Below are 8,975 nucleotides of genomic sequence, written 5' to 3' on the forward strand. Positions count from 1 at the left end.
CCCAGATGTCTGTACACAGGAGAGAGGCTGATGCATTACACTGCACTTCACCGTGGAGTACTATGCAGCCATGAAAAAGAAATGAGGGTGATCTCTGTGAGCGGAACGGGGTGATTTCCACGATGTATTGTTAAGTTGAGGGGGAAGTACAAGAGTATATGTAGTATGTTACCTTTTGTATAATAAAGAAGGGGGGAGTAAAATACCCACATATCAGCTTGTTTTTGCAAAGGAAAGATAAACCAAGAACCAATCAAATTGGTTACCTACAGGAGTGGATGGGATTGAAATTGAAGAGAGGAGGGGATGACACCCTTTGAGTTTTCCTCTTTGTATAGTTTTTAAACTGTTAATGCTTTCTATATTCAACAAAAATTTAAATCAACAACGATGGAGGACGGAAGCTTTAAGATGGACCGTAAATAGAAAACAAATGAACTGAACGGTATGTCAAATGAAAAACGCAACCTCACAGAAATAGAAAAGAACCAGCTTATGCAACTTCTGGACACACTACTCACTCTAAAGGCAAAGGGAACTGCAAAAAAAAATTTAAACTTGGTTCAGTACGTTCGTTTTTGGGAGTGGCATAGATGTAGTGATTCTGAAACTATCCTGTACTGGGGGACTGAGTGAAGTAGCAAATGTGGCGAAGTAGCAAGTGTGTTGATGTTATTAGGAATCAGGTGTTCACTGGGGGAGAGAGGTGCAAAGATGAAATAGAAGAGCCCCGCAGGGATGAAATGGGATTAAAGTATCCATGTGGACTGGATATTTAAACACAAATCAATTTCCTAACTCCATCCACTGAGATAACCCAATAGGAATGAACACACCTAGCACCCAGATCTTGGCTTCTAAATATCATGCCCTAAAAAAAAAAAAAAGAAGGGATCCAGGACTCTAGGGAGAAAGGATTGATTCCAGGGATGGGGCAGGAAGCATACAAGGTGAGCCTGGAATGTCTTGATGCACCAGAGAGTAAGGAAGGGCTCCGAGAAGGATGGGGACCCGTGGGAGAAACACAAGCTGGCCAAACCTGAGACAATTTGAGCATCAACAATGAACAATCTTAAAATCACACAGACATGGGGCTTCCCTGGTGGCGCAGTGGTTAAGAATCAGCTTGCCAGTGCTAGGGGACATGGGTTCAAGCCCTGGTCCAGGACGATCCCACGTGCTGCAGAGCAACTAAGCCTGTGGGCCACAACTACTGAAGCCTGCACTCTAGAGCCTGTGCTCTGCAACAAAGAGAAGCCCCCACTCACTGCAACTAAAGAAAGCCCGCGCACAGCAACGAGGACCCAACACAGCCAAAAATAAAATAAATATTTTTTTAAAAAAATCACACAGACAGAAAGTAGGATGGTGGGTGCCAGGGGCAGGGAAGGGGGGGATTCAGAGTTAGTGTTCAATGAGGACAGAGTTTCAGTTTTACAAGGTGAAAAGAGTTCTGCAGATGGATGGTGGTGACAGTTGCAAAATGACGAATGTATTCATTCAGCCATACCTCTGAAATGTACAACACGGTTCATTTTATGTTATGTGTATTTTAAAAAACAATTAGGAAAAAAAAAAAAAGAATGACCATTCCGTATGATCCAGCAATCCCACTCCCAGGTGCTGACTCAATAACAGAGTTTAAAAAATCACCATTTGGGGGTTTCCCTGGTGGCGCAGTGGTTGAGAGTCCGCCTGCCAATGAAGGGGACACGGGATTGTGCCCTGGTCCGGGAAGATCCCACATGCTGCAGAGCGGCTGGGCCCGTGAGCCATGGCCGCTGAGCCTGCGCGTCCAGATCCTGTGCTCCGCAACGGGAGAGGCCACAACAGCGAGAGGCCCGCGTACGGCAAAAAAAAAAAGAAGAAAAAAATCACCATTTGGTAACCATCCCAGCAATAATTGATCCAAGCAGGATTCGTCAGTGGATGCTAAAGTAATTAGGTGGAAGTTTGTTGGGGAGCAGGATATTTACGTAATCTCAAAGTATTTTCCTACAGATGATTTATCAGTTACAAAGGGGAAAATGCCTTGCTTAGAAACCGGTGAAGAGCAGCTTAACCAAGACACCAAGTAAACACACAGGGAATGGGGGAAAAAAATGGGCTTCGTGGGCCTCCTGGGCCTCCTGATACAAGGCACTGAGAAGGACACATCACTTCTAGAACATTCCTGCCAAACATGGATCACCTACATCTGATCGTGGGAACCATCAGACAGACCCACACTGAGGGACATCCCACAGAATAATTGGCCTGGCCTCTTGGAAAGACTCAAGGTCGTAAAAGGTCATAAGAGACAACAACAAAAGCCTAAAGCTGTCTCAGAAGAAAGGAGATCAGAGATATATGAAACTACATGCAATGAGTGACCCCCAACTGAATACAACAACAGGGGAGGGGGGAGGCGGGAGTTGCTATAAAAGACAATATTGGGACAACTGGTGAAATTTTCGTATGGGCTGTATATTAAATACTATTGTTGCATCAGTGCTAGATTTCCTGAATTTGACCAACACCTTCTGGTTACATAACAGGAGGTGTTTGTTTGCAGGAAATACATTTGGTTTTTTTGTTTGTTTGTTTTTGTTTGTTTGTTTGTTTGGTTTTGGTTTTCTGGAGTCATGTTGCCCACTTCCAGATTACTTAGAAAAAAATTAAGAAAAAGAATAAAAAATGTGTATATTCTTTATGGAATAGATTGTATACTTTTAGATTATGTTTATAGAGAAATATAAAGCAAAAGGTTAACTGTGGGAGCATGTAGCTCAGGGGTCTGCAGACTTTTTCTGCAAAGAGCCAAATAGTAAATATTTTTGGCATTGAGGGGCAGACAGTCTCTGTCACAATGACTCTGTTGTCATCCGGAAAGCTGCCCCGGACCATGTGTAAATGAATGGGCCTGGCCATGTGCCAATAAAACTTTATTTACAAAAACAGGCTTAGAGCAGGTAGTGACCCCTGACCTAGAGGAAGAGTCTATGGGAGTTCACTGTCATCATCTTGCAACTTCTGTAGGTCAAATATTTTCAAAGTCAAAAGATGAGTGAAGAAAATGTGGATTTCCTAACTTTGTGGTCAGATTATGGTCTCCAAATATCATCTCTCATTAAAAGGAAGCAGGGCTCCTTGGAGAAATGGCCGGGTCCAGGGCTGGGGCTGTGAAATATGGGATGAGCAGAAAGCATTGTGCTGTGCCAGAACTATGAGCTCTTTTTTTTTTTTTCTTTTTCGCTGCACCACACAGCATGTGGAATCTTAGTTCCCCAACCAGGGATGGAACTCATGCCCCCTGCATTGGAAATGCAGAGTCTTAACCACTGGACCGCCAGGGGAGTCCCCAGAACTGTGAGCCCTTAAGGCCACTGGGTCACATCAAAAGGACTCAGGGACCAACTCAAAGAGGTTTCCACTGGCCAAAGATGAAACAATGTGGGCATAAGAAGAATAAGATATGCAGTGGATAGAAACACATCAGATGTTACATCCATGAGTTCATAGTGACACAAAAGGAAAAAAAAAACTCTCTGGTGATCTTTTGTGGATATTGAGGAAGTAACAAATTATTGTGAAAACTGCTAAAGAAAAGTCAAGAATCAGGCATTTACCCTGTCTTTCCTGCATAGCCTTTACTTCTGGGTAACCAATTACTTGATAGGGGAAAGATGTTTTTTTAATCATACTCCATTTTGTAAATTGCTTTAAATTCTGGTAAATTACATGTGACATTAAATTACCATTTTAACAATTTTTAAGTGCACAATTAAGTGGCATTAAATACATTCACATTGGGGCTTCCCTGGTGGCACAGTGGTTAAGAATCCACCTGCCAATGCAGAGGACACGGGTTTGATCCCTGGTCCAGGCAGATCCCACGTGTGCCACCATTACTGAGCCTGTGCTCTAGAGCCTGCGAGCCACAACTACTGAGCCTGCGTGCCTAGAGCCCATGCTCTGCAACAAAAGCCACCGCAATGAGAAGCCCGCGCACCGCAACAAAGAGTAGCCCCCGCTCGCTGCAACTAAAGAAAGCCCAGGCACAGCAGCGAAGACCCAACACAGCCAAAAATAACTTAATTTTAAAAAAAAATACATTCACACTGTTGTGCAACTATCCCCACCATCATCTCCAGAACTTTCTCATCTTCCCAAACTGAAACTCTGTCCCCATGAAACACTGACGTTCCATCCCCCTCCCCCAGCCCCTGGCCCCCACCATCGACTTCCTGTCTCTGTGGATTTGACTCCTCTAGGACCTCATGTGAGTGGAATCAGACAGTACTTCTCCTTCTGTGTCTGGCTTATTTCACTGAGCATAAGGTCCCAAAGTTCATGCATGTTGTAGTGTGTGTCAGAATTTCCTTCCACTTTAAGGCTGAATCATATTCCGCTGTATGGGTGAACCATATTTGTTTATCCATCCATCTCTCAATGGACACGGGTTGCTTCCACCTCTTGGCCATTGCGAATAATGCTGCTGTGAACACGGGTGTACAAATATCTCTTTGAGACCCTGCTTTCAGTTCTTTTGCTTGAGCTGGGTTTTTTAACAGAAAAATTCCAGGCAATAAATGCAGAAGAAATGAAAGTGTTCAAAGTCACCATTTTTGCAACCCCTAATGATGTATGTAAGCAATGATCACCAGTGGCCACTAACACCATTATGAGAGAGGTTCACGTGGAAATTTCACGGTAAATGAATCAGACTTGTGCCACCTGAACCCACTGGTCATTTTTAACGAGGTAGGGGAGGGAACCAACTGGGTGTTAATGTTGTTACATGTCTCACGGAGAGAGAGACAAAGACACGGAGACACAGAGATACAGAGAGAAAACAAACTAGATGTGTTGTCTGGTGGAGCTCACACCGCCTAGGAAGTCCGCTCATGTTTCTAGGTAGATCGATTCACAGGGATTACAGGGGACAGAGGAAACCATTAATCCACATCAGGGAAACAACCCACCCAATCAGGAGGCTGGTAAACTCTACCAGATAAACGACCTGGTTTCTTCAACAAATAAATGGCAAAGAAAAAAGGTTGGGTGATGGTTATAGGTGAAAAGACACTAAGAGATACAGCAACCAAATGCCACGTGTGGGCTTTGTTTGGGTCCTGACTCAAAGGAACTACCTGTGGAAAAAACACGTATGACGTTTCATCATCAGCAATGAGACATTTTGCCATCATGGGCCCACCAGGGGGATGTACTAAGAGGGACCCTGCGGCATTCTCGCCCAAAATGCATGCTGTGAATTACATCATGAGCAAACATCAGACAAGCCCAAATTGCGGGATGTTCTATAAAATAACCGGCCAGAACTCTTTTTTTTTTAATTTTATAAATTTCTTTCTTTTCTTTCTTTCTTTTTCTTTCTTTCTTTCTTTCTTTCTTTCTTTCTTTCTTTCTTTCTTTCTTTCTTTCTTTCTTTCTTTCTTTCTTTCTTTCTTTCCCTTTCTTTCTTTCTTTCTTTCTTGCTGCGTTGGGTCTTTGTTGCTGCGTGCAGGCTTTCTCTAGTTGTGGCAAGCAGGGGCTACTCTTCGTTGCGGTGTGCGGGCTTCTCATTGCGGTGGCTTCTCTTGTTGCGGAGCACAGGCTCTAGACGCACAGGCTTCAGTAGTTGTGGCATGTGGGCTCAGTAGTTGTGGCTCACGGGCTTCAGTAGTTGTGGCTCGTGGGCTCAGTAGTTGTGGCTCGTGGGCTCTAGAGCGCAGGCTCAGTAGTTGTGGTGCACGGGCTTAGTTGCTCCGCAGCATGGGGATCTTCCCGGACCAGGGCTCGAACCTGTGTCCCCTGCATTGGCAGGCGGATTCTTAACCACTGTGCCACCAGGGAAGTCCCCTGGGCAGAACTCCTTAAACAGGTCATGACAGACAAAGGCTGAGGAGCCGTCACCAAGGAGACAAAGACAGGAGGTGCAATGTGGAATCCTGGCCCAGAAAAATGGCAGGAGAGGGAAAACTGGTCAAATTCTAACAAGTCTAGAGGTTAGGTAATAGGATGATGGTTGATGTTAATTCCCCAGCTTTGATAACCTGGCTTGTAGCATGGTTATCTAAGAGGTTCACATCAGAGGAAAGTGGGTGGACGATGTTCAGGAACTCTGCACTATTGCTGCAACTTTTCTGTAAATCTAATATTATTATAAAATGAAAAGCTTTAGGGAATTCCCTGGCGGTCCAGCGGTTAGGACTCCACTCTCTCACTGCCGAGGGTCCGGGTTCAAGCTCTGGTGGAGGAACTAAGATCCCAAAAGCTCCAAGCCGTGCAGCGCAGCAGGGTGGCGGCAGGGAGTTTTAGAAAAGACATTTACAAGACACATGGGGAAATCTGGATACTGACTGGATATTAAATACCCAAGGGTCATTGCTAACTTTTTTAGATGTGATAATGTTGCATTACGTTTATCCTTTTTAGAAGGGAGTCTTTGTATATTACAAGGATGTGGATGAAATAGTATGATATCAGGGATAATGAAAGTAACCAGGGACTTCCCTGGTTGCACAGTGGTTACGAATCCACCTGCCAATGCAGGGAGCATGGGTTTGAGCCCTGGTCCGGGAAGATCCCGCGTTCCACGGAGCAAGTAAGCCCGTGTGCCACAGCTACTGAGCCTGTGCCCTAGAGCCCGCGAACCACAACTACTGAGCCCACGTGCCACAACTACTGAGCCCGCGCGCCTAGAGCTCGTGCTCCACAACAAGAGAAGCCACCGCGATAAGAAGCCCATGTGCCGCAACTAGAGAAAGCCCACGTGCAGCAACGAAGAACCAATGCAGTCGTAAATAAATAAATAAATAAACAAATAAATAAATAAGAATTGGGTGCCTAACTCAGGGGACCAAGGTCATGTTGACGGCATGTACTCTTGATATAATGGGACAAAACCTTCTTCACTTCTGTGCTCCTCTGACCTAAAATTTAAACCTCAGTCTAATCATGAGAAAAACATCAAACGAAACTCAACCAAAGGACGTTTGACAAAATACGTTTTATGAGAGATATCTGGGAACGTGACCTTCTTTGGAAAATAGGATCATTGCAGATAGAATCAAGTTAGGATGAGGTCATTTGGGCGGGCCTAATTCAGCGTAACTGGTGTCTCTGTAAAAAGAAAATTTGGACACAGGCACACACAAGAGGAGATGGCCACATGAAGACACAAGCAGAGACGGGAGGGACGCAGCCACAAGCCAGGGATACACAGAGGCACCAGAAGCTAGAAAAGGCAGGAAGGACTTTCCCCTAGAGCCTCTGGAGGGAGCACGGCCCTGCTGACACTTTAGTCTCAGACTTTGCCTCCAGAACTGTGAGAGAATACATTTGCGTGGTTTTAAGCCCCTCTGTCTGTGGTACTTCGTTACAGCAGCCCTGGGAAAGTAAAAACTGGCCAGCACTCCTCAAAACTGTTAAGGTCATCAAAAACGAAGAAAGTCTGAGAAGCCATCACAGCTCAGAAGAGCCTAAGGAGACGTGGTGATGAAACGTCGTGTGGGAACCTGGGTGGGGTCCCAGGACAGAAAAAGGACATTCGGGGAGAAAGGGAAATTCGTTGGACTTCAGTTAATAATGGGTCAATATGGGTTCATTAATGGGGGAAAAAAAGTACCATATTAATATATTAATAATACGGGAAATCAGGTGTGGTTTCATAAGGCAACCCTCTGTATTCGCGATTTTTCTATAAACCTAAGACTATTCTAAAAATTAAAGTTTATTTTTTAAAAAGTAAAACAAAACAAAAAACCTCTTGAATGAATAATAGAATCTTGGCTTGGCCACCACCCAGGTGTTTAGCCTTAGTCAAATTATTCAGTTTCTCTGTGCCTCGGTTTCCCCATCTGTAAAATGGGGGTGATGGGGTTGGCGCTTCATGGGCCTGCCCTGAGGATGGTGGGAGACCAGGATCTGGAGGAAGTGGAATCGTCATCATCTCCATCAGGGATGGGCGGTGGCTGCTGCTGGAATTTTGGGTGAGTAGCAACAGAAGGTCAGCTCAAATGTCCCCGGGGCCAGGGAGAGAGGCTGAACTCCACTTCCTGGCTCAAAGTGCACACAGTCCCACACGGTTCTGTGTACCATGCCCTACACAAGTGGCTGCACAAGTAGGACTTTTTCCTTCCTCGCTACCCTGCCCGGGACAGACGACCTGAGATGGGACCGCGCGGGGCAGGGGGTTGGTTGCTAAACAGGACGCCCCTAAGAAATCAAAGGTCTCCAGAATGTCATTTCTTTAATGTCCACCCTTCAAGGGGCCCCGCAGAAGGTGAGGTAATAAATACAGAAGGTTGTAAGATGCAGCACGCCCGGCCCCCAGCCTGGTAAGGAAGGGGGGCGGGGGATGCCTGTAGACCTCGGTTTCCTTCATCTGAAAACTGGGGCAGGACACACTTCGAACCACGAGGCTCTGACACGGCAGCGTTTTCTGGGCGTCTTTCTCCGGGCGTCTTTCTCGTAAGAAAACGCAAGTCCCTGAGCTACGCAGACCTCAGGCTGGGATGCGGCTCCTTTCCGCTAGGGGGCGCCAGAGTCCGCGTCCCTCGGCATGAAGGACCACTCCCCTGTCCCGGGGCTGGTGCATCACCCCCAAAAGGGTCCCAGACCCCTGCCCAAGGGGGGACATACCTGGAGGTGGGGGTCCTGAGAGAACCCCATCCACCCAAGTCCTGGATCCCCTGCTCCCTTCACCTTTTCCTGCACCCCGGCCTCCCAAAAGGCCATTGTGCTCCCTCTCCAAGGAGATACAGTGAGTCGAGGAAAGGAAGACACAGAGGCTGTCCTGCTGAGGGACGGAGAAAGGAGGAGGCGCCGATCGGCCTTCCACCCCGGCTCACTCGTGGCCCTTCTGCCACCTGGGCCTGGGGCTGGAGCAACAAGGGGCACCTGGGTTCGCTGAGCGCTGGCCCACCCCGCCCCCACCGCCCGCAGGTCCCGCCTGCCACGCGCGGGTCTGAGTCCGGAGCGTTGGACCTAGG

The sequence above is a fragment of the Leucopleurus acutus genome (genome assembly GCF_964270905.1).
Source record: "Leucopleurus acutus genome assembly, chromosome: 3".
Classification (NCBI taxonomy): Eukaryota; Metazoa; Chordata; class Mammalia; order Artiodactyla; family Delphinidae; genus Leucopleurus; species Leucopleurus acutus.